General features: G+C 43.6%; 1 protein-coding gene across 1 annotated transcript in view; it reads right to left on the bottom strand.

The window, feature by feature from the left end:
* The window catches only part of LOC104861591 (N-acetyllactosaminide beta-1,6-N-acetylglucosaminyl-transferase-like), a 38,859-nt gene that overhangs the window by 15,155 nt on the left and 9,035 nt on the right, over positions 1-14,669 (bottom strand). The gene's annotated exons all lie outside the window — the stretch shown is intronic.

Raw genomic sequence — 14,669 nt, forward strand, 5'->3', positions numbered from 1 at the left:
TTGCTGTGAGTTTGAGACCAGCCTGGGCTACACAGTGAGTTCCAGGTCAGTCTCAGCTACATAGTGAGACTTTGTCTCAAAAACAAAACAAAACAAAACAAGAAAGTAATTCTGTCTTATTGTCTTATTTCATTTCTGTAACAGTTGATATCTGGCTATCCTTTTCATAATGTAAAGTGAGAACTTTCTCTATTGCATTTGATAAATGTTGTCCAGGTTCCGTTGTCAAGAATGGGTTGTCCAAAATGCCTGGTTAGTTTTAAAAGATGGAACTCCACCCTCTGCTTGGTTTTTTGTGTTTTGTTTTTTGTTTTTTGTTTTTTTTTTTGGTACTGGGGATCAAACTCAGGTCCTTGAGCTTTCGAAGCAGCCGCAGGAACCACTGAACTAAATCCCCAGCCCCGCCCCTGCTTGATTTTAATTATGTATGGAATACTCTGATAGGACATTGTAGTGGTGGTAGTCAGACATGGAGATGGTGGGGAGACAAAAATAGACACGTGAAGTAAACTCAGTATTTTAATAAAGTCACACTGTTTTCATTGCCCAAGAGGACGCTAATGTTATTCCAGTCTTTCAAATGTAACAGTTTAAATTCAGACCAGGTCCCACTGAGGTTTTATGCAGGAGCTGGGTTTAAATCTCATTTTGTTGGCCCCAGGTCTTGTTCCCCTGTCTGTTTCCTGTTTACCTCTCTGTCTGATGTCCTCAGAGTTTAGAATACAATTTAATTCCTATGTCGGCAAGGAAAGAAGAGTCACACTGTCCCGCACATAATGCAAAGAAACAACAAATTATAAATGGTGGGATGGAGCAGGGTGGTTCCCAACTCTCACTGAAAACATCTGAGACTGTCTAATTGCCCCACCCATTCTGGAGGGGAGCCTAACTCAGTAACTCACTTCCAAATAATGGAGTAAAGAAAGACAAAGACAGCAGCTGCACCAGGGAGAAACCTGGCAGGCAGGACCTCCATCAAGGGACCAGGAGAGCACCTCAGTGGCATCCTGTGGATGTGCCACACCGATTTGATGTGATTGTGAGGGCATTTCACTTCTGTGACTCTTTTTTTTTTTTTTTTTTCAGTACTGGAAATCGAACCCACTGAACTACACTCCCAGTCTTCTTCTTTATTTTTCTTTTTTGAGACAAAGGTTCTTCACCAAATTGCCCAGGATGAGCTTCAGTTTGTGACGGTCCTGCCTCAGCTTCCCAGTGTGCTGGGATTACAGGCATGAGCCACCACTCCTCGCTCACCTCTGGGTGTTCTTTCCCCCAAAACTCGTAACTATAGTAAAATCAAGAGAAAGTAAAATAGACAAACCTGAATTGAAGACTGTTCTAGGAAACACTGGCTGGCATTCTCAAAACTATGATGACCATTAAAAAAAAAAAAAAAAAAAAGGAATCAAGGCAGAAACTGTCACCGTCCAGAAGGAACTCCAGAGATGACCATGAAAGCGATGCAGCATTATGCACTGGGGCTTGGAACAAAGACGATGGTGGAAAGACTGCCGGGAAATCTGAGCAAAGTCTGGAGTTCAGTTATAGTAACGCATCAGTGTTCATTTCTAGCTTTTCGAAATGGACCAGAAATCCAACACAAAATGGCAGCTTAGAGGAAATTCTACCTGAGCAAGAGGTGTAGGGAACTTCTGAACTTTCTTTGCAAATTTTCTGCAAATTTAAAGTTATTCTAAAAGAAATTTTATTTTTAAAAATGGAATTGGCTGATCTGCTCAGGTAAAAGCAAAGCTTTCCTGTCATTGCTCAGCCAGAGACATTTAGGGGTGCAGGTGCTACAGGTGCACCTGGCCCCCCAGGCCACCCCGGCATTGCCTACAGAGTGTCTGGCCCTGCAGCCGGGTTGCCAGAAAGCACACTGACCAGAGTCAGAGGAGCTTAAGCATTGACAGCCTTAACCTCCTTCCAACTACAAAGTTAACCTTGCCAAGAGAATAAGGCTCAGTGTTCTTTCATTGTGGTGGCCCTGGATGATTTGATTTGATGATATTCCAGAGATGTTTGGGGAAAAGAATAAAAGATAAACTGCTTATTGGGATGCTACTCAGGTGAGAAGCACAGAATTCTGGTTCCTGCATTAAAGGTGTAAACTTGAGAAGACCTGAACTCGGAGGAGCTCACATGGTGGATGGACAAAGAGGTAGATAGATGATAGATGCATAGTTGATAGATATACAGATAATAGATAAATAGTGGTTTGGTTTGGATTGTAAATGTCCCCCAAATGCTAATATGTTAAAGGTCTGGTCATCATCCCTTGAGACCATAATGTTAAGTGAAATAAATCAGACACACAAGTTTAAATATTGCATGGTTTCTCCTACATGAGAAACCTAAAGTATAAATAAATTAAGGGACAAAAATGAAAGATAGCCAATAGGAAAAGGAGAGATGGGTCTTTTGTAAAAAGGAAGGGCCAAGAGATGGAGGGAAAAAGGAGGGCAGGGAAGGGACAGAGGACAAAAAAGAGAATCAAGATGTGTTACATACATGTACCAACTCTGCAGGATGAATGTAATCATTATGTACTAAAACACGTTCAAATAAAAATAAAAGGTTTAGTCATCAGCCTCTGGTGCTACTGGGAGGTGGTAGAACCTTTCAGAGTGGGGCCTGAGAGGGAGGGAGTTAGGTTATTGGGGGAGTGGCCTGGAAGGGGATATTAGGGTCCAGGTCCCTTCCTCTGTCACTTTCTTCCTGGCCACTGAGAGGTCAGCAGCTTTGCTCCCCCATGTGCTCCCTGCCATGCTGTGCTACCTCTGCACAGACCCAAAGGTGATCAGCTGACTGTGGATTGAAACCTTCAAAACCATGAGCTATAATAAACCTTTCCTCCTCTAAACTCCTTTTATCTCAGGTATTTGTCAGAGCACAGAAACTTGAGTAACCCAGAGAGACAGACAGAAACACAGACAGATGAACAGGTAGACAGATAGACAGACAGACCCATCTACTCATCTTATGGGCTTATCTTTTAGCAAACCCTCTCGTTTTTCCTTTCTGGTGACCATCTGTCTCCCTTATTCCCCAGCATTATTAGTGCACTCTCAGAATTATCCAGAGTTCCATATCTCACCTGTAAAACCCTAACAATCTCACATCCTAACTTCATGTAAGTACAGTATTTCAAATATTTCCTGTTTTCACTGCCAGGGAAGTAGAAATAACGCTGTGATAGATAATCATCTGCAGGAGTTCACAGCTTGAGACAATGAGCCCAGACAGTGATTCCACAGAACTCAAGTCTGGTTTTAGTTTTGCAAAGAGGCACCCAGGTTCCAAAACAGCCAAGAGTAGGCAGAAGAGTGGCCCAGCCAGGTAGGCCCAATTCCTTTGCTTTCTTCCTGCAGATGCCCACAGTCTTCATTTGGACTTGACATTTACGAAAAGATAATGCTTCCATAAGTAATGGTAGTGGAGAAATGGCACAGAACCCTTAGCAACTCTCATTGCTAGGACACAATACCTGATTCTTACAACTTAAAAGAGGAAAGGTTTATTTTGGCTCACATTTTGTAAAGGTTTCAATCTCTAGCCAGCTGGCTCCAAGGCAGGAAGGCTAGGCAGACGAGGGTTGCTCATGGCAAGGCAGCAGGAAGCAGAAGCGGAAGTGAAGGGAGAAGCAGGGAAGAAATAGACTTAGGCTAGTGGTCTACTGACCCACATCTTCCAACCGGATTGCACCTCCTAACAGCAAGTTGGCTATACGCTATTTGGACGAAGAAGGAGAGGCAAGTCTCTGTGGTAGCTGCGAGACCTATGAGGTAAGATCTGTAGTCAGTCATTTTTAAACAGGTAATGCAAATGGTCACATTGTTCTCAAGGCAGTTTAAGTCGGGGCAAGGTCAAACCTGTGTACGTAGGTGCTCTACCCAGCAATCACAATTTCTGGGATGGGGGTGTGGCTCCTCCTTAGAGTGCTTGCCTAGAATGGTCAAGGTCCCTCCAGAGTTCTCCACAGAGGTCCCATCCACCCATACAATGGTAGGAAAGCAAGAACCCAGTACTCCTGGAGTCCTGTGGACATCTTAGTACCCCATGCAGACTGCCACGAAATCTGCTTGTCAGGATCAGTTTCTACATCTCACACTCATACTGAGATCTCCCGAGACTAGCTCATGTCTCGCTTTCACAAATCCTGATTTTTTTTTAACCCCTAGTCTCCAATCCAGATGATGTAAGATACGTACTGATAAGTATATTGTCTACTTACAATGTAAGACCCTATTCTTTATCCCCCCTCCTCACTTTTAATCTTGTTTTGAATCACTCACAGACTTTATCTTTCATTACAGAAGTATCTAAAAAAACTGATTAAATGGTAACACCAGCCAGGCACCAAGCCAGCCATACAGGTTGAGTTAAGAAAATGTGAACTCAAGGGGAAACTCGAGCCAGCTGATAAATGAAGGACACAGCACAGTGTGGATTCCGTCAGTGCCAGAAGATCCAGCAATAAATACGAGGTGAAGGGTGACAACCACAGATGATGAAGAATTAGGAGCATTAGGGAAAGAATGAGGCATATGTAACACAGATTTCCCTCTTTTTAGGCACAGATCCCTTTGACAATCAAGTTTAGGCTGTGAACACTTTCCCTTGAAAAAAAACACAAACTCAAAGCATTTTAGACATTTATCAAAGCAAAACCGAGGATAGCTGGTAGAAGTGCCCCAGGCCATGTTTTTCCACTGTGGCTACAACACTGGAATCATCAAGAGACTTTGGAAAAATGCCAAAACCAGGTCCCCGCCCACATTGGGTGAGTTGGTCTGGGTGCACTTTGCGTATCAAGAAAGCCCTTCAGGTGATTCTACTGTTGCTGTAACCCAGAACCAAGGATGGCAAGATCAGGTGAGGGATTCAGCTAAGTCTTCGAGGGAGGAGGGTATGGCTGCCGAATGATGCCAAAAGATAAGAGACAACCCATTCCCTGAGAAAATATTAATTCACTTTGAATTTGAGAATAACCAGCACTATACACAGAGGTCATGGCACTGGGCACTATGGCTCCCAGGCATAGGGCTTTAAAAATCAGATTCCATGCAAAAGAACAAAAGTTAAGCAGGGCCGGGGATTTAGGTCTGTGGTTCTACTGCTTGCCTCACAAGCGCAAGGATCCGAGTTAGATCCTTGGTACCAAAAAATAAAAAATAAAAAAGTTAAGCAAAGGTGAAAAGGTTCCTCCCTGTTATGTGGAGTGAATCTGGTTGGAGGAATAATTCAAATAATTGGTAAGGTGAAGGGATTCCCTGTGGCAATGGTCCAGGCTTCCTGGAATACATGGTTAAAGGTTAGAGCAGGCCTACAGGGGCCTGGCAGGATCCCATAAAGATCATCCTTAGATATGGTTACTCCAGTCACTGTTCTCTCCTTTCTTGATGGCTTGCTTACATGAGGGAAAAATTAGTCATGTAATAACCACCCTGACTTTTCCCTGTCCCCTACGTGAATTCCTGCACAGATGTTCTTCCTTTGTCCTTTATCCTTGCTTCCTGGACCTATCAATAAAAAGCCACAGAGGCTTCAGATAGGGGCTGTCTTACTGAGACTTTCTCACACTGAGGAGGCTCTGAAAAGCAGCCCCTCTGGGCAGTGTAGAGTTTAAATTGGCCATTCAAACAGAGGAGTGTAGTTTCTGTGAAGCACCCCCCCAATTTGGAAGTAAGTGATCTTCCTGAGTGTTGCGGCTTGTATCTAGATGTCCCTCCAAAAGCCTCATGTATTTATAGGTGGAGCTTTTCAGAGGTGGTTGGATCTAAGGTGGGTGAATATGGATTAAGGATGTGTGATACTGAAATAGTCTACTGATTTGTCTAGCATAGTTCTGGGTGTGACTGAATGGATTCACTGAAGACAGAAGACCCATTCTGGGTGTGAGTGGCACCCACCAATAGGCTTAGAGTCTGAATGGAATAAAAAGTGAAAGGGAGGCATGCTGTGGCTGCTGCCTCCTGCCTTCCCTGCCATGGACTACTTCTCCTCTGCTATGGCACCCTGCCTTGGAATGAACCAACTATGAACTGAAACCTCTACAAACTGTGGGCTAAGAAAACCTTTCATCCTTTAACTTGTGAGTGTCAGGTATTTTTGTCACAGCAATGAGAAAAGTAACTAAGATACTGAGAGTTAGGTGATGATGTCAACACAGAGGGCACAGAAGTTGACACACCTTTTGTGACCAGTATTAGAAAAACCATCCTGTGTCCAGCTAAGAATTGTGGTTTTTTTTTTTTCCTTTTCTTCCTCCCCCCACCCCCTTTTCTTTTGTACTAGGATTGAACTCAAGACCTTGCACTTATCAGGCAGGCACAGCACCACTGAGCTACACCAGGCCCCTCTCTAGCTAAGAGTTGTCAACCAAGGGCTCAATCATTATGTGGAGATGGAGGGTTAGGCACTCACATCAAATATTCAAATTTAATAATGCTCAAATTCAATAACGCTTCTGCTCTTGTCAAACCACCCACTGATTAGTTTCTTTTCCATGGGGTTTGCTTTCAGAGATAACCCCTGGCCAGCACCTATGGCCAGTTCTCACTGCGTATGTAAATGTTGTGCTGACCTCATTCTTCTGTCTCTGGAGTTTGATAAATGCACACTTCCTGAAACACAACTTACTCTCGTTCTCTAACAAATTGGATTCCGAGAAGACTCTCCCCTGAATCCTTTGGGAAATATCTTTTCAGTATTTGGCAGTGATTCCTTTTGCCATTAGAGATTTCTCCAGGAACACTGTAGGTCCCCCCACAAAAAATGTGGAAACCCTCGTGGGCAAATCCTTTTCTGAAGTGTTCTAGCTGAAAGACAAGTCATACGGGAACTGGAGACAGATGGTGGCAATGGTTGCACAGCAATGCATATGTGTGTGTGCTTAATGTCATAAAATGGTTACAATGGTAGGAACTTCAGGGCACATATATTTTTCCACGATAAAAACATCACAAGGGGGAGGGTAGAGCTGCTGTCTTGGAAGTGATGTCTTGGACCATACACTGGGGCCATCTGGCTAAATCCTAAACCTTGCAGCTGTTGTTTCAAATGGAAATGGAGAAAGGCTACAGTTCACAGAGCAATGTGGAGCCCAGAGAACAGAAGAAAGGAGAGAACAAACCCTGCTGGTAGGAAGAGTGAGCAGGTACACGAAAATCCTGCCCTGAAAATTGCAGACACCATCAGTAGCAGAGAGATTAGCAGTTAGTATCATTACATTCATTATTCTATTGTGGGGTGCCAGGGTGATTCTGTGCTAGATCACAGATTAGTACATTAGTTGATCTTTGGGGGCATAAGAAATCTTTGGAGATCTGGTTAATGTGAAGATTCTGATTTAGTAGATCTGGGACAGAGCTGGTGATTCTGCCTCTCTCACAGGCTTCCTGGTGATGCCTGGCAGAAGGGCTTCTCCCAGTCTCAACTCAAAAATGAGGTCAGCTGAAGACTAGTTTTTCCAAAGGGGAAGCGTACGTGAGGAAAGGCATGGAGACCCCAAGCTTGGGTAGATTAAAGTACGTATCACCTTCTGGAGGGACCAGGCCTCACTTGCATAGCCTGTTGTTTGGGAGCTACAGATTTCAAGTCAGCAGGACTTAGGAGAGAACCGCACCCCTCGAATAATGAAGAGCTCAAAATCTGATGTTGGGGTGTTGGGAACAGCCTTCATGAAAGAAATGCACAGTCACAAGACTCAGTGTTGTCCACGGCAAAAGATGCCACTTTCTTGTCAGGGTCTCATTTCTTGCTTTTTTACCAGGGTCTCAAAGGATCTCTGGGATTGATGGGGGAGGATAAGGGAGGAAAAGATTGTGTCTTCTTTTTCTTTCTCCTTTCTCATCCTTCCCCCAAAGGGAAAGAGTTCTTTTGGAAGTCAAACAAGGAGGCACTAACACTATTGGCAAGGGAAGGATTTGTTTCATGTTCAAGCACTTTCTGATCGAGAACATGCCACCACAGTATAAAATGAAGTATGCAAATCAGGAATTGACTTAAACCCCGTGTGAGGGTGGGAGGAGAGGCCTGGCCCCTGCAGCATCAGGGACAGAAAAAGGACAAAGAGAAGACAAGTGAAAGGACTTCTGGTGGCCATTTCAGAAGGCTTGACATTGAGCCTAAAGCAAACATGGATAAAGAGTAAAGCAATATCCTGAGGGAACAACTGATGTGCTCCAAATGACATTGGGATTTCTTTTTTCTTTTTGGTACCGGGGATCAAACTCAGGCCCTTGTGCTTGCAAGACAGGTGGTAGAACCACTGAGCTAAATCCCTGGCCCAACATTGGGATTTCTTTGGGTGTCTCTGTTGGTAGGCAGCACTGGAGAGCTGATGAAGAGGCCCTGGGCAGGTCCTTTCCAGCATCAGCCAACAGTAGTCTAGAGTGAAGCCTGCTGGTTTTGAAAGCAGTGAGAACAACCTTTCTGAAGATGTTACCAGTATTGGCGTGGAATCACGAAGCCTCTAGTGGTTTTGTGAATATCAATCTGCACTAGAAGATCCTTCAAAAGTGATTCAAATCCTCAGGGATAAAGGGTGCTGGGTAGAAGGTCAGAAAGGAGGATGAGGTGAATGTTGCCTTACTTGAGTTTGCTAAAAGAGGTCTTATTCTCTTTGACTCTCAGAAGAGAACTGAGATTGAATAGATAGGTGATTTTAGCTCAGATTCGAAATCTCTTTCTTTTCTTAAAATAAAAAAGCAAAGTGATAAAGATCTTTCTACCACTCCTGGATCCAATTCATCCCACTTACCTAGGTCCCAACTTGGTGACGTCCTCCCCACTGCAGGATCTGTCCTAAGAGAAGCGTCACCCCGGGCTCTGTAAGGAGGCCAGGATGCCCCTCACGGATTTATTCCTCAGAGTTGGGGTAGAAGCTATGTCTTCTGGGCCCACCAATGTAAGCTTCAAATGACACAGCTGCCTTTCAATTCCTTTAGACTTTCGAACACCTTCCCCTGAAGCAGACCAAGGCAGGTCTGGCATTTCTAACTCACTTGCTGAGGGCCAGCTTTTGTCCACGTTGCAGGTGACCAGCCAACCAGTTAAAGCTCTTTCTAACTCCCTAGGCTGCAGCACTAAGTGGTGACTCTTTATTTGTCCTGATCCCATGTTGTCCCCTTCCTTTGTCCCTTTCCTATACCTCTAAGATCCATCCCTACAAATATCGCCCAGCTTTCTGCTTGTAGAAATTAGAGAAGTAGATCTTTTGGAATTGTATTCATTCATTTTCTAAAAAAGTTCAAAAGTAGGCCAGATGTGGTGCCACCTGCCTGTAATCCTAGCACTTGGGAGGCTCAGACAGGAGGATCACTGCAAATTCAAAGCCAGCCTGGACTACATAATGAGTTTAAGCCCAGTCTGAATTGCATAGCAAGATGCTGTCTCAAAATAACCCCAAAACAAAAGATATATCTCTCTGTCTATCCATCTATCTATCTGTAGTTAAACAGCTCCTTGCTTCTAACAAGTGGTTGGTTAAGAGGACCCAATGCTGGTACCTTGCATATCTACTGTCAGATCATACCAGGGACTATTTATCCATGCTTTCTTCACTACTAGAAATAGTCCTTAGTATCTTTATTCAGATAGCCGATTCACAAACTCTAGAACCAATTCAGAAATCTAATCCTTAAGATGTTATTGCTTAAGAACCACTCTTAGATGTGTGTGGGGTGTGTATACACGGTAGGCCCTCTGCATGAGAGTTTCTCCACCTGAAGATTCTACCAACCACATATTGAATATATTTGGAAAAACGTTGTGTCTGTGCTGAACAGATACAGACTTTTTTCATGTGTTTAATCCTTCAACAATACAGCATAACAACTCTTTGCATAACATTTACATTGTATTTAGTATTGAAAGTGATTTAGGGTTGATTTAATGTATATGGAAGGGGTATGTGTATGTTCTATGCAAACACTACACCATCTTACGTAAGAGATTTGCACATCAGTAGATTTTTGGTATCTACAAGGGGCTTGGAACAAATCCCCCATGGGTGCAGAGGGGCAACTATATAAACTGTGGGCAGGTGGAGGCATAGATACACGTATATATCCACACTCAGACACACACAAATTACAGGAACTTGGCTCCCCTGAGTGTGGTTGTCAAGAAGTGGCAAGACATACAGTTGATGCGCTGAAGACCCCAAAGAGCCAGGGTATAATACCAATCCCAGTCTGAGAATCAGGCAAGCAGTTGTGTGAATTTCAGTCCAAGGGTAAGAGAAGATTGTGTTCTGAATTCCCCAGCCCAGAGGGTGAAGTTCCCTCTCATCCACCCACTATTGTTCTACCCAGACCCGCCCACACTAGGGAGGGCCATCTACTTCACATCAGTTCAAATGTGAATTCCACCCCGAGACTTAACACAATGTTTGGTGACATAGATGGGCTCATATTTTGAAGGGTTTGTTCCCATAGCAACGGTGTTCTGAGGTGGGGATTTGGAAAGGGATTGGACCATGAAGGCTTTGAGTTCATTGGTGGATCAATCCACTCATGCATTCATAATCTGATGACGTAATTGGGAGGTGATGAAGACTTAAAACGGGGAACCCAGTGGAAGGGAGTTGTTGTAGACCAGCTTCGTTCCACCACAGCTGTCCACTATGACAAACAATGGAGTCAGTCAACACTGGACCGAAATCTCTGAAACTATGAGGCAAAATAAATATTTCCTTCTTCACACACATTTCTGGCCCAGTCAAGCTGACATATAAAATTATCTGAGGCAGGAGGGTTGTAAATTCAAGTCCAGCTTGGACAACTTAGAAAATTATCACGATCCTGTATCAAAATAAAAATATATAAAAAGGGCTGTGGGTGTAGCTCAGTGTGAAGGCCCTGGGTTCAATCCTCAGCATGGGGTGGGGGTGGGGGGACAAACTATTAGTAAATACATTAAACAGGATGAATCTTCAGAAAGCACACAGTGAAGAATTTCCAAATGCCTGTGTGATTATGTGTACATAACATTACTAAAAATACAGTTTTGAAAATACAGAGCGATAAGTGGCTGCCAGGTAGTGGGAGGAGCATAAAGGACCAGGTGTAGTCATAAAGAGGCAACAGGAGGAGTGTAGTTTTTTGTGGCAATAGAAATGATGTGCATCCTGACTGTGGCAGGAGATATGCAAGGAGACTCAAGTTCTGAAAAGCTACACATGTGATAAAATCATTCAGCACTAACCACACACAAACACACAGAGAAATGAGTACAAGTAAATCTGAATAAAACTGATGTTGTACCACCACTCAGCTTTCTGTTGAGGTGACAGAATACCTGAGGACAACATCTGAAAGGAGGAAATATTTATCTTGCCTCATAGTTTCAGAGGTTCCAGTTCATGGTCAGTTGGCTCTGTTGTTTCTGGGCTTGAGGCGAGGCTGACCATCATGGCGGAAGGCGTGCTAGAGGGAGTTGCTCACCTCATGGCAGCCAGAAGTAGAGAGGGAGGTAGAGAGGAAGGCAGGGCACAGCACTGTGACTCACTCCTTCAGCGAGGTCCCGCAGCCTAAGTTTCCATCACTTCCCACTAGTGCCAGCACATTGTAAATCCATTACTGGAGTAATCCACTGATGAATGTCGGGCCCCATGACCCAGCCTCCTTCCCAAAGCCTCTGAACACTGCTGCGGTGAGGACCAAGCCTTCCACACATGTACCTTGGATGTCATTTTATATCAAAACCACAACAGGAAAATTATGTGGATTTCAATATACAACCTATGGGTTTTGATAATTTGATAAATTTTGTTATCTTTTTGGGAAACAGTAAAAGCTACCCAGAATTTCTTGGGTTTTTTTTTTTTTTAGGTTCTTGCTGTATTCCCCAGCCTGGCTGCAAACTACTAGGTTCAAGAAATCCTCCTGCCTCGGTCACCCTCATAGCTGGGACTACTGCATGGCATCATGTCCTGCTTTAGCATTATTTATTTATTTATTTATTTATTTATTTTTTGGTACTAGGGATTGAACTCAGGTCCTTGCACTTGCAAGGCAGGCAGTGGAACCACTGAGCTAAATCCCCAGCTCTGCTTTAGCATTTTTTATAATTGGAGGTGGATCTATAAGAGTTTTGATTTAAAAATAAATACTATCATCTCAATTTTGTAAAAAAAAGAAGAGGGGGAGGGGATTTAGCTCATCGATTCCACTGCCTGCCTTGCAAGCACAAGGTCCTGAGTTCAATTCCCGGGTCCAAAAAAAAACAAAAAAAAACACCAAACAACAACAACAACAACAAAAGGATCTGTTTGAAATCATTCAAATTAGTGATAAAGCTAGCATTTAGGTCCAAGTCCCTCTACACCATTATTTGTTTTGTTTTGTTTTTCATTGTTCCACATCATTTCCTAGTTTCAAGATAGAGGAAAAATATTAAAATGTAAATGATAATTATTTTTTTTCATAGATTACCAAATATAATCTATTGGATGGATTCAGAGGAGAAAGACAGTCACTATCTGCACTTAGGCTGCTATGCTGTGATTTCCAAGACAACCAAAAACCTGCTGGGTAGGAAAAACATTTTCTCATGTTTTCTCATGTGGTGCTGAGTAAAATGGGAAATGTAACATCCCTTGAAGAATGTTCTGGCAACATTAATTAATACAAACACTCCTGCCCATGTATCCAAAAATCCCACACTAGAGGACGAAGTTATTTTTATTCACAAAATTCCTGACACGAAATGTGTGGTTTTTTTCCTCACCCTAATTTTCCAGCAATCTGGCACCAACTCAGTGACCTCCACTTCAGGTGAATTCTAACGCGAACCATGGAAAGTCAACACCAGACTCCTTAGGTTTAAGGGGTTCAGTCCTCTGAGATTGCTCTACTTCAGATGCTGGTCATGCATGGGGTCCCAGAATCCCCACGTTTCTGTCTAACTTGGCTACAAAGTCAGAGGGATTCTCAGAAACCCCACGCCTTGGTGTTTGATTGTTTGTTATAATAGTTCACAAAATTCCAGAAGATGCATTACTCACTTTTACTGGTTGAAGTAAGGCACAAAAGGAAAAGGCAGGTGACTGGCACTGAGGCAAGGTGCAGAAGTACCCAGGGCCCCAGGGTCCTCTTGTCTCTGTGCACCACCCTCCCTCACACGGGTATGTCTACCATTTGGGAGCCTCTCCAAGTTCTGTAACTTGGATGTTTTCAATGGTGGTTCTGTTCTGTAGGAAGATCACCTACATGGTGGCCACTGGTGATTCTTCGGCCCCAGAGGTCTGGGGTGGGGGCTGAAATTCCCCCTTCTATGGTTGGCAGCTTTGGTAACCAACTCCCATTGTGAGGCTCTCCAGGGCCCCGCAAAGAGCCTTTGGCACAAGCGCCAGGCCCTTGAAAGGGGCTTCTCAGGAATAATAGAAGATGCTTCAATCACCCAGAGTCCCAAGCATTCCAGAAAAAGCTGTGTCTGGAGCCAGGGCCAAAGACCCACTGCATACAGATGTGACTGGATTGGGGATTTAGCTCCCTGCCCACCTCGCAAGTACAAGGTCCTGAGTTCAATCCCCAGTACCAAGAAAGAAAAATAAAATAAAAGAACTTTGTCTCAAAACGTGTAGATGTGACCATACACGGTGCCCTGTCCCACCATTGCATCAAGCCCATCAGGCTTGGAACAGCCTTTAGCTTTGTGTCCCAAAGACTAGCAAGCTCAGTGTGGTTTGCCTGTAAATGTGAGGCATGATGGAAAAGAGCAGCAAATGTTTAAAGTTTTCAAATGTCTTACAGCGAAAGACACTGTACCACTCACCCCCGTCCCATACTCACCCTGGCTTCAACACACTTAGCCCATTTTTGGTCTCACTTTCCGCAGCCATTCTGGACTTCTCTTTTTGTAAGGGTCTTTATGAAGTGTGATTGAAAATACAGTGAATGCTGCTGCCTACTTCCTTCCACTGGAAAGACAGAGTCATAAAAACACTATCGTGTGTCCCCATCCACTTTATTGGTTGGATGTGACTCTGTGTGACTTCTGGCTCCTCCCCAAATGACCGCCAAAGGGAAATGTTTTGAATGGATTCAGGGCATCAAGGCAGCCAGGACTACACAATTAAAGAGACGAAAGAAGATTTCCAGATCTGCTTCAGGAAGCGGCAAGAATGGTGCAATCCATGTGTTCCAAACCAGGGGGACTATTTCAAGGGGGATTAATGCCAATATGTCTTTACTGTGATACATTTTAAAATGTAAATATTCACTGTTATTTTGACCATACCTTGTATGTGTTATGTCACAGCCATAGATCCCTTACACCAAAAAGGTTGATCCTATCAGAACATTTACATTTGGGATAGCATTTATAGGCCAGGCATAGCCAACAATACCAACACAATTAAGTCAGCCTGGAGGGCAGCCAGCCGAGGGCATAGACAGATTCAAAGAAGTGTCTCATTTACCTTATGAAGTCATCAGATACATTCCTTATTTTTTTACTAATTGATAGTTTTGTTTCCCTCCCTTTCTCTGCTGCTGTTTGCCGTAAGATAAGCTTTGCAGAACTCCCTAGTATGAAACAAGCCGGTGGTCAGCTAGAGCCCATTCTTCTCAGACCAGTCACTTTCTGTCAGTATCACACCCTCTGGGTCTAGGGACAGCCTTCTCCAGTGTGGATTTTTTTTTTTTTTTTTTTTTTTT

The sequence above is a fragment of the Fukomys damarensis genome, unplaced genomic scaffold (genome assembly GCF_012274545.1).
Source record: "Fukomys damarensis isolate Sample0158 unplaced genomic scaffold, DMR_v1.0_HiC HiC_scaffold_10, whole genome shotgun sequence".
Taxonomy (NCBI): Eukaryota; Metazoa; Chordata; class Mammalia; order Rodentia; family Bathyergidae; genus Fukomys; species Fukomys damarensis.